Here is a 12,479-nt window from a genome sequence, read left to right on the forward strand (position 1 = left end):
ATGCTTCCAGGATCTCTCCTTACTAATCTAATGTGCTAAAAATGACCTATTCTATCTAATTTACCAGAATCAAAAATACCCTAATGATTGTATGAACATTGTATGGTTACAATGTTCTATAAAAATGTGTTTTCAATTTTAGAATAACTAAAGCAAATTTTTGATAAAGTCCAGTTTCCAAAACTAAGGAGAAGCCAGCAGATTGGTAATGTGTAAATATAAGTAACCTGAATAACGATTCATTTTAAGCAAAGATTCATTTCTAATGGCTTACATTTGGAGAGGAAAAATGGGTGATTGAGAAAAAATTTATATTCTAATTGGAAAATAGCCATTATTGAGTTTTAGAAAACTCTGGAAACTTCATACAATAGTACAGCAGGTTGCTTAAAAGCAGGGGCCTGTTCTGTCACTCACTAGCTAGGTGACCTGAAGACAATGTTTCATCTCTCTAAGTCCTAGTTACCCTGAAAACAAAAAAGAAATTGTAATAACATTATTTACCTCATACAGTTACTGTAAGAATTGAATGAGTTAATGCCTATGTAACTTGTTTAAGTGACAAAAACAAAAATGTATCCTTGTATGAGTTCCCCCATGTTTCCTCCCACCCAATCCTTTAAAAGAAAATGGAACTTGTTTTTCTCTTTACTTTTTTCTTTTCTTCCCCCAGTTACCATTGAAAGAATTCTGTCTTTGCTGACTACATTTCCACGCTTTTGATATATAGATTCAGAATAAAGGTGGGGGCAGGAGGTTGGGTAGTAACAGAGGTAGAGAAAAGTAGGAGAAATAAATAGATAAACCTTGTACAGACTTCAGGAAGAGTGAGAGGCAGATGTGTAAGAGACATCAGAGCAGGTGGAACATTGGATATTTTAGGAGAGGAAAGGGGCTTTTGAGATATTTTGAGATTTGTGTTGCTGTGGGTTATGGGTTGAATACCCTTAATGATATGGACATTTCCTTTCAATTACTTTGTATTTCTGTTTAGTATTTCTTTGAATGTGACTTGATACAGAGACTGGACCACATGAAACTCCAGCTTACATGTAAGTTACTTCTGTGGTGGTTACAATGACAATGATGATGAAGATTGTATGGTCCTTTTCCTATATGAAAGTGTGTGTCAAGATGCAGTCACTAATTTTTAATGGGAACAGGAAACTGTTTTGAAGTCAAAGCATACTCAAAGAAGATAGTATGAAAGAGAATATTTTGGGTTCTAAACAGGAAATTAATGCTATCTCTTTGAGGAATTATAAGCAAAATTTAAAGGAACTTTAAGAAATATTTACTGCAATAACTTCTCTGAAGTCCCAAAACCAGACAAAAAAAGCTAGCCAGAAGCTACTAAAATATTTTGACATATAACAAAATATACTAGGAAGTAGAGAATAGGGAAAGCCAAACTCAGACTAAGTATTGATATATAATAATTAACATTTAACAAAAAGAAAACTTTGGTTCCCAGTTTCCACATCTCTAAAATAAAAGGGAGAAAGAAATCACCTTATGTCTGAAGAAGTATTAAGGTCCCATGGAGTTGCCCTTGAGATTAAAATGGTTAAGTAAAAGCCAGAGAACTAGATTGTCAGAGCTCTGAGTCCTTCACCCCAGCTCCAATGAGGGATATACTCATAACTTTTATTGACTGAGGATAACATTATATTTGGAATTTTTTTTTAATAATTCTTTGGTTTAAAAAATATGTTTCAGTATTAAATTAGCAGGTCTATTCTCTATTATCTCTAACATGTTCCCAGATCCAGATATGTTTTAAATATTGCTCTAAACCATATTTTCCATTTAAAGTATATACAACTGTATTTTATCAGTGATTCAATGTTTACATAATGTAATTTACTAAAGAGTCATATTTTATGGAAAAGATCATTTTAAACAAATCAAGAATTCAACTCTAAAATTTAAAAAGAGCAGAGCATACCCAATGAAATCAATAGATAGAAATAAATTAATGTGCTAAATGTAAAATCCTTAGCACAGTGACTGGCAGAGTAGGTAATTTCACCCACCAGCTAAATAAAAAAATTAATAAAGTAGGAAGCAGAAATATTAATAAAAATAGTAATTAATAAATCAAGAGCAAGATCACTAGAGTAGATGTATGGGGTGGAGAGTAGGGTGAGACACAAAACAGACCAAACATCAGCAAGTCAGATCAAGGAAAAATAAAATCACAAGCCAAATAAATATTATTCGAAATAAAATAAGACACAAGTGATGCAGAAGATATGTAGAATTAAAATCATCTTTTTTAAAAAAGATTTTATTTATTTGTTTATTTGAGAGAGAGCACACACACATGCAAGTGGGAGAAGGGGCAGAGAGAGAGGGCAGGGCAGAAAATTCCAAGCAGACTTCACACTGAGCATGGAGCCAGATGTGGGGCTCGATCTCACAACACTGAGATCATGACCTGAGCCAAAACCAAGAGACAGGCACTCAATGGACTGAGCCACCCAAGAATCCATGAACCTCTGGGTGGCTCAGAACTAAAATTGTCTTTAAACACGATGGGAGCACTAACCCATGACTAGGAAAATTTCTCAGAACCTCAGGGATTCAGTGTTTTTGAATGCTCCTTATCAATGGTACCTGGGAGGGAAAATGTGAGTAGATTCTGAAGGGACCTGAGTAATCTTACCAGACAGAAGTTTCCATGGTATCTTCAAGGAAGGTGGGAGAGCTAGCCTTCAAATGGAAAAAAATGATAGCTCTTACTTCTGCAGGCTTAGAGAGTCCAGGAAATTCAAGATATTTGAGTACATCAACTCAAATGTCTAGATCCCAAGTGTTAATATTCTACTCCTACCAAATCAGGACCCTGATCTTGGCATAACAGACTTGCTAAGGTTAAAAATTTAAATTTTTCTGGATCTCTACAACTCTTAGAATTAAAGCATATGCACATACATATATATATATACACATACACACATATTTATACATACATATATGCATATATAATTTAAAATATATAATAATTAAGATATAATTAAGAAATAAATCTAAAAATAAAATAAACCTGATGGAATGAATTATATCATCATTTCTTCCATGTGCACGAATTATTTCCAAAATGAATACATGAATAAATGAGTAAATTATTTTTTCTCATTTATTTGTGCCTGAAGAAGACTTAGCTGATCATCTGTCCTACACTTCCTCAACAAAATAAATTTTAAAAAACTAGCAGGGCTGAGACAGAGGAAGATGGCAGTGGAGTAGGACTCTAGGCTCACTTCATTCCACAAACACAACTAGATTTTATCAAATCATTCTAAATACCCGAGAAATTGACCTGAAGCCTGAAAGAGCAAATTCCACAACTAAAGGGACAGAGGAGGCCACATTGAAGAAGGTAGGAAGTATGGAGATGAGGTTCAGGGGAGAAATGGATCACAAGTGCTGTGGAGGAGAAGGAGCTGTGGTCTTGGACAAGGGCAAGAGAAAGGAGCACACAGGGGAATGAACCAGGAGAATGTTTCCCCAAAGCTATTGGATTGGAAAACAAGAGGGCCTGAATTCTGTGAATTCTTAGAACAAGTGAGACTTAAAGCCTGGAGTTTTAAAGGTCAGTGGGGTTTGGCTGGGATAGAGCCCAGAGGGCACTGCACTGCTCCTGGAGATAAGGCAGGCAAATAACCTGGGGGCAGACAGCATGGAAACAGTGATTTGAAGAGTGTCTGGGGCACACAGTGGGGAGATTCTTTGCTTCTCAGAACACCTCCCTGAGAGGCAGCATTCACAGAAACACCTCTCCAGGAACAAAGGAGCTGGCAGACACTATTTCCCTCCCCCACTCCTCAGCATAAACACAGAGCCACCTGTGGGAAGCAACATAGCTCCAACCCTGGCTGCCTAACTTACATATGCCAAGCCCCACTCCCTGTGCTCTGGTGGGACTGCTCTTTGCAGCCAAGGTTGCCTCAATCCCAGCATGGTGGGTCCCTCCTCCAGAAGACCAGCACAAACCCCTGCCTAACCAGGTCTCCTGACCAGAGAGTCCTGCAGGGCCTCAGTTCCAGTAGAGTAGTGACATGTCTCATTTCACAAGCAGACCAGAGGCACCTAGTTAACACTTGCCACATCCAGGCCAGGGGCCAAACACTGCTCACAGCAGTCAAGGAAAGTTTCTTCAGACCACCAGTCTGAAGGCCAGAGCAGCCAAAACACAACAGCAGAGTGCATGCAGCATACATCAGAGACTCTCCCTGAAGTGCCAGGCCCTGGGCACTACATGACCTCTTTCAGAAGGCCATTACTTTCAGGAGCAGGAGACATAACTGGCTTTTCTAACATAGAGAAGAATGCAAAAACTTAGACAAAATATGAAATGGAGGAACTTTTCCAAATGCCAGAACAAGATAAGGCCACAGTTTGAGATCTGAATGAAATAGATATAAATAACATGCCTGATGGAGAATTTAAAACAGCAATCATAAGTATATTCACTGGGATTGAGAAAAGAATGGAAGACACCAGCAAGACCCTTACCACAGAGATAAAAGAGTTAAAAAAGAATCAGTCAGAGATGAAGTGTGCAATAAACGAGATTAGAAACACACTTGATGCAATGAACAGCAGGCTGGAAAAAAGCAGATGAACAAATTAATGATATAGAAGACAAAATAATGGAAAATAATGAAGTTGAACAAAAGAGAGAAAGAATTATGGAACACAAGAATAGACTTAGGAAACTAAGGGACCTCATCAAATGTAATATAACTCATATTATAAGAGCCCCAGAAGAAGGAGAGAGAGAGAAGGACACAGAAAATTTATTTGAAGAGATAATAGCTGAAATTTCCCCTACTCTGGGGAAAGAAACAGATATCCATATCCAGGAAGCAAAGAGAACTGCCATCAAAATCAACAAAAGCAGGCCAACACCAAGACATATTGTAATTAAATTTGAAAATACAGTGTTAAAAAAATTTTTTTAAGCAGCAAGACAAAAAAAATCCTTAACTTATAAGGGAAACCCCATAAAGGTAGCTGGAGATTTCTCACAGAAACTTGGCTAGCCAGATGAGAATGGCATGATGTATTCAAAGTGCTGAATGGGAAAAATCTGCACCCAAGAAAATTCTATCCAGCAAGGCTAAAATTCAGAATAGAAGGAGAGCTAGAGTTTCCCAGGCAAACAAAAACTAAAGGAATTTGTGACCACTAAACAGGCCTTGCAAGCAATTTTAAAGAGGACTCTTTGAGGGTCAGATGTTTAAACATCTGCCTTCGGCTTAGGTCATGATCCTGGGGTCCTGGGATCAAGTTCCACATTGGGCTCCCTGCTCAGTGGGGAGTCTGCTTCTCCCTCTGCCTCTCTCTTTCTGTCTCTCATGAATAAATAAATAAAATCTTTTTAAAAATTAAAAATAAAATAAATAAAGAGGACTCTTTGAGTACAAAGGAGAAGCCAAAAGTGACAATTCCAAAAAAGGATCAGAGGTAATTTCCAGAAACAATGACAAAACATGTAATAAAATGGCAATAAATGCATATCTAGCAATAATTACGTTGGGGGCATCTGGCTGGCTCAGTCAGTACAGCATGTGACTCTTAATCTCAAGGTCATGAGTTCAAGCACCACATTAGATGTGGAACCTACTTAAAAAATAATTACTTTAAATATAAATGGACTAAATACTCCAATCAAAAGACACAGGATGTCTGAATGGATTAAAAACAAAACAAAACACAAGACCCATCTACATGCTGCCTACAAAAGACTCATTTTATACCTAAAGACACCTGCAGATTGAAAGTGAGGGAATGGAGAAATACCTATCATACAAAAATGTCAAAAGAAAGGCAAAGTAGCAATACTTATATTGGACAAAAAAGACTTTAAAAACAAAGACTTTAACAAAAGACAAGGAAGGGCACTATATAATCATAAAGGGGGCAATCCAACAAGAAGATTTAACAGTTGTAAATAATTATGCACCCAACATGGGAGCACCCAAATACATTAAAAAAGTTAATAACAAACATAAAGTAACTAATTGATAATAATACAGTAAGAGTAGGGGTATTTAACACCCCACCTGTATCAATGGACAGATCATCTAAACAGAAAATCAACAAGGAAACAATGGTTTTGAATGACACACTGGACCAGATGGACTTAACAGATATATTCAGAACATTCCATCCTAAAGCAGCAGAATACACATGCTTTTCAAGTGCACATGGGAAATTCTCCAGAAAAAATCACATATTAGGTCACAAAACAGGCCTCAACAAATATAAAAAGATTGAAGTCATGCCATGCATCTTTTCTGATGACAACACTATGAAACTGGAAGTCAACCACAAGAAAAAAATCTGGAAAGACCACAAATACATAGAGGTTAAACAACATGCTATTAAACAATGAATGGGTCAACCAGGAAACCAAATAAGAAATTAAAAAAAAAAAAAAAAAACCATGGTAACAAATGAAAACACAATAGTCCAAAACCTTTGGGACACAGCAAAAGTTGTCCTAAGAGGGAAGTATATAGCAATGCAGGCCTACCTCAAGAAGCAGAAAAATCTCAAATAAGCAACCTAAACTTACACCTAAAGAGCTAGAAAAAGAACAACAAAAGAAGCCTACAGCCAGCAGAAGGAAAGAAATAATAAAGATTAGAGCAGAAATAAATGATATAGAAACTAAAAATAATAGAACAGTTCAATGAAACCAGGACTTGGTTCTTTGAAAAAATGAAATAAACCTTTAGCCAGACTTATCAAAAAGAAAAACGACCAAATAAAACCACAAATGAGAGAGGAGAAATAACAGCCAACACTACAGAAATACAAATAATTATAAGAGAATATTATGAAAACTGTATGTCAACAAATTGGACAACCTGGAAGAAATGGTTAAATTTCCAGAAACATACAAATTACCGAAACTGAAACAGGAGGAAATAGAAAACTTGAACAGACTGATAGCAAGCAAAGAAATTGAATCAGTAATTTAAAAACTCCCAACAAACAAAAGCCCAGGACCAGATGGCTTCCTAGGTGAATTCTACCAAACATTTAAGAAGAGTTAATACCCATTCTTCCCAAATTATTTCAAAAAATAGAAAAGGAAAGAAGATTTCCAAATTCATTCTATGAGGCAGACATTACCCTGATACAAAAACCAGGTAAAGACACCACTAAAAAAGAGAACAACAGGACAATCTTCTGGATAAACACAGTTGCAAAAAACATCAGTAAAATACTAGCAAACCAAGTCCAACAGTACATTAAGAGAATCATTCACCACAATCAAGTGGGATTTATTCCTGAGCTACAAGGGTGGTTCAATATTCCCAAATCAATCAATGTATTATACGACAGTAAGAAAAGGAAGGATAAGAACCATATGATCCTTTCAATAGATGCAGAAAAAGCTTTTGATAAAGCACAACATCCATTCATGATAAAAATCCCTCAACAAAGTAGGATTAGAGGGAACATACCACAACACAATAAAGGCCATATATGAAAACCCTCAGTGAACATCATACTCAATGGGGAAAACCTGAGAGCTTTTCCTCTATGGTCAAGAAAAAGACAGAGATGTCCACTCTCACCACTGTTATTTAACAGAGTACTGGAAGTCCCAGCCATAGCAATCAGAAAACAAAAAGAAATAAAAGGCATCCAAATCAGCAAAGAAGAAGTAAGACTTTCACTATTTGCAAATGACATATTTTATACAGAAAACCGGAAAGGCTCCACCAAGGAACTGCTAGAACGGATATACTAATTCAGTAAAGTCACAGTATACAAAATCAATGTACAGAAATCTGTTGCATTTCTATGCACCAATAATAAAGCAGCGGGAAAGAGAAATGAAAGAATTAATCCCATTTTCAATTGCACCAAAAGCAATAAGACAGTTAGGAATAAATTTAACCAAAGAGATGAAAGACCTGTACTCTGAAAACAATAAAACACTGATGAGTGAAACTGAAGATGACACAAAGAAATGGAAAGATATTCCATGTCCATGGATTGGAAGAACAAATATTGTTAAAATGTCTATACTACCCAAAGCAATCTACACATTTAATGCAATCCCTGTCAATATGCCAACAGCATTTTTTACTGAGCCAGAACAAACAATCCTAAAGTTTGTATGGAACCACAAAGACCCCAAATAGCCAAAGATATTTTGAAAAAAGAAAAACAAAACTGCAGGCATCATAATTCCAGACTATAAGTTATATTACAAAGCTGTAATAATAAAAACAGTATGGTACTGGCACAAAAATAGATGCATAGATCAATAGAACCAAATAGAAAACCCAGAAATGAACCCACAACTATACAGTCAATTAATTTTGACAAAGCAGGAAAGAATATCCAATGGGTAAAAAAAAAAGTCTCATCAAAAAATGGTGTTGGGAAAACTGGATAGCAACATGCAAAAGAAAGAAACTGGACTACTTTTTATACTATTCACAGAAACAAAGAGAACACAGAAGAGAACACAGGCCATAGCAACTTTTTTCTAGATATGTCTCTTAAGGCAAGGGAAACAAAAGCAAAAATAAACTATTGGGACTACATCAAAATAAAAAGCTTCTGCACAACAAAGGAAACAATGAACAAAATTAAAAGACAACCTATATTATTGGAGAAGATATTTGCAAATGATATATTTAATAAAGGATTAATATCCAAAATATATAAAGAACTTACAAAACTCAAGACCCAAAAAACAAATCATCCAATTAAAATATGGTCAGGAGACACAAACAGACATTTTTCCAAAGAAGACATCCAGATGGCCAACAGACACATGAAAAGACACTCAACGGTCATCATCAGGGAAATGCAAATCAAAACTACAGTGAGATACCACCTCACACCTATTAGAATGGCTAAAATCAACAACACATGAAACGACAGGTGTTGGCAAAGATGTGGAGAAAGCGGAACACTCTTGCAGTGTTGGTGGGAATGCAAACTGGTAGAGCCACTCTGAAAAACAGTATGGAGATTCCTCAAAAAGTTAAAAATAGAACTACCCTACAATCCAGAAATTGCACTACTAGGTATATACCCAATGAATACAAAAAATATTAATTCAAAGGGATATATGTACTCTGATGTTTATAAAAGCATTATCTACAATAGCCAAATTATGGAAACAGCCCAAGGTGTCCATGGACTAATAAATGGAGACACACACACATATACACACAATTGAATATTACTCAGCCATAAAAAAAGAATGAAATCTTGCCCTGTGCAATGACATGGATGGAGCTATTAGGTTAAGCAAAATAAATCAGTCAGAGAAAGACAAATACCATATGATTTCACTCATATGTAGAATTTAAGAAACAAAACAAATAAGCAAAGGGACAGAGAGAGAGAGAGAGAGAAAGACAAACCAAGAAACAGACTCTTAACTATAGATTACTGGTGGTTACCAGATGGGAGGTGTGTGGGAGGATGGGTTAAATAGGTGATGGGAATTAAGGAGTGCACTTGGGATGAACCCAGGTGTTGTACAGAAGTGTTGAATCACTACATTGTACACCTGAAACTAATATTACACTACATGTTAATGAATTTACTAGCAAATCCATACATAGAAAATTTTTCTTTATAATTTTTCAATATATGCTACTCTTCTATGGTACCGAAGTATGTAATTAAAAATTTGGTTAATTTGAATATTTTGAATCAATGTACACTATATAATTATATTAAAACATAGATGAAAACATTTTATACATGTCCATTCTTCTGCCCATGTGTTCTTGCACATTTTTTTTAGAGTAGGCTCTGCCAATAATCCTCATTTTTCACTCTCCTTTCTTTAATCTTGAGATTAGAAGTATGTTCTTTTCATGAGAATCATTTGATGTGCAGAAGACTCAAAAAGCCCTGTGAAGTGACTTAGAAAACCTCTTGAGATCTTTCATGCTATGTTAAGGCAGCTCTTCCTATCAAGAGAAATTTGAAGTCTCTCCCCTGCAAATTACCATTTTATTTAGTTCACAGATCCAACCTGCAAGTTTAAAATGGGTCAGGGATTTGAAAAACTCAAAGTAAAATCCCTTGATAGAAAGCTGTGTGATCAAATAGAAAGACTGGAGATTCTAATCACATTTGATGCCTAGATGAACCATGACCTTGAGCAATTCAGTTAACCTTTTGATGACTTTATTATATAAAGCAAAGAGAAGCAAATACTTGGATGTTAACTTTGCAAGAGAAATGATAGTCAGAAACAATGTTTGTCAGAAGTAAATGCACACCTCAAAAGATGGCCTAGAAATCCATAATTTCTAAAGTTTGCTTTGCCAATCCAAGAATATTTCCCTGGTCTCTGTGGCCCCACAGGAACTTAATATCATTTGTAAAGGCTTGAGTGTCATGCAGCTAAGTGGCACACATTAAGGCTTAGTGGCATGTGGCTCCAAGCTAATTACCAATACTTTTCCTGGAATGTTTTCCCTCCAAAACCCAGCTTGGATGCAATGGAGAGGGAGACATTTAGTTTGAGCAGAAAACATTATTAGGTCCCCTTCTCAATACTATACCTACTCTTTCCCTTACCAAATTCCATGAGTTAAGGTTAATTTGGATTAAAAAAAAAAAAAAAACCCTCCTCTTTCGGACTCCAAATAGGTATTAAATACAGTAGTCATTTACTCCATGTTGAAAATCACTAAATTAATTTGAGCTCAATATTTGGGAATTTTTATTTACATGAAAGGAGGAGGAAAAACAATCATGGAAAATCAACTACTTAAAGAGGGAGGAGTAGAGCAAACCACATTTGGGTGAGAATTTGGGAGCATGTTGGCACTATGTGAATACTGTGTTCCTGGGGGATGTAATGGGCTATGGAAGTGGAGAGAGAAAAGAGGTAAGTGGCCCTAGTTTGCCAGCTAAATGCTCCAACATTCATTTGTGGGAAATCTTACTGGAGGTTGTCTTACTAATGTCTTGATTGGAATGATTTGGACTTGCTTTGAAAACTGCAATCTTCCACTTGCATAATTCATTCCAGACTCCCCAATCCCACCTAGTCTAATTCCCTATCTAAGGTATCCAGTTCCTGCCTTCTCAGGGAAAAAAGTGAGAAAGAAGAAAATGGAGAAAAGAAGGCAAAAAGCTATCTGCCAGTTGCCTGTGGACACAGGAAAAGGGAGGTCATTACTGCTTTCAGGATCCCTACTTTTTCTCATTTTATTCCATTAGGACCTCTCCTACATAGTGAGTAACTAGAAATTATTCTCCATACATGAGTTAGATCTCCAAGAATTACATAATTTAGAATAAAGCTGCTTTACCGTGGGTCTTTTTCAAGTGGGTTAGGGCTATTTAGACACATGAAGGAAACATTATAAAGTAGACTTCATCTTCTATAGAAAAACCAAATGGCCACTGATAAAGGATAAAACAAAAAGAGTGTGTTGCACAGGTCAACATCTGTATTAGTTAGGGTCCAGTCAGGAGACAGAAACCACATGGTGATGTGAATGAGAAAAGTCTAAAATAAAGAAATTATTAGCATGGAATTGGAATAATGGAGGATTGGCTAATGAGAGTTAAAGATAATTCTTAGGAACACAGGAGTAGCAGATATATGGAGCAAGCAGTATCCCTAAAGCTGAAATAGGACATCCACAGAAGGGCCCTCATCTCTTGGGCTAAAATGCAATCCTCATGGGAAAGGGCAAAGTCATGACTCTGACTGGTGGAGAAATGGCTGAGGTACCTCATCAGTGGGACTTGCTGAAAATCTGCTCTTTACAGCAGGCACCAAGAGAACCTGTTGGCCTCTGAGAATGACTGAAATTAGGAACTGGAGGAAGGTTCCGTAGGAGTTCAGTGCAAGAAAAAGCCATGACTCCACAGAATCTCAGACCTAGAGATAGCCATTGCAAGAGTTCAGTACTGAAGAAAGTGCTCTTTGAAGGAGCCCAGGTTAGAAAAACCAGGCTGCTGCAGGAGATGAATGCTGAAGAAAGCACACTCTGCAGGAGTCCAGCACTGGAGAAACTGCACACTGGAAACCGTGTCCAAGACTGGGAGGGAAATGTACAAAGGACGTCGCAGCAAAAGTCCCCCTCACCAGCAGAGCATGAGGAGGTCTTGGGTGCATGATATCCATGTAAGGTGGTCAGAAGGCCAGAATTAGGGCTAAGACCTTTCAAAATGACTATGTACTCTGGGCACAGAGCTAGAACAAGTACCCCTGGATGCTCCCCACCCCCCTGCACCCCCTACACACACAGACACACACATATACTGCTGATAAATCCATGAAAAAGAAACAAGCCAGCAGCTGCAGCAGAACTAGGAAGCCCCATCCTCCTACAATATCCTTCCATTTCCCTCTACTGGCAAAGCTTGATCTAAGTGACAAAGCAAAAAATGCTCCATTGTGGCAGAGAAGGTAATGAAGGGTGAATGTGTGGGTGAGAAACAATATGTTGATA

Source organism: Mirounga angustirostris, unplaced genomic scaffold (assembly GCF_029215605.1).
Source record: "Mirounga angustirostris isolate CCGP_5_RB_7025 unplaced genomic scaffold, mMirAng1.0.hap1 SCAF_14, whole genome shotgun sequence".
In the NCBI taxonomy this organism is placed as follows: domain Eukaryota; kingdom Metazoa; phylum Chordata; class Mammalia; order Carnivora; family Phocidae; genus Mirounga; species Mirounga angustirostris.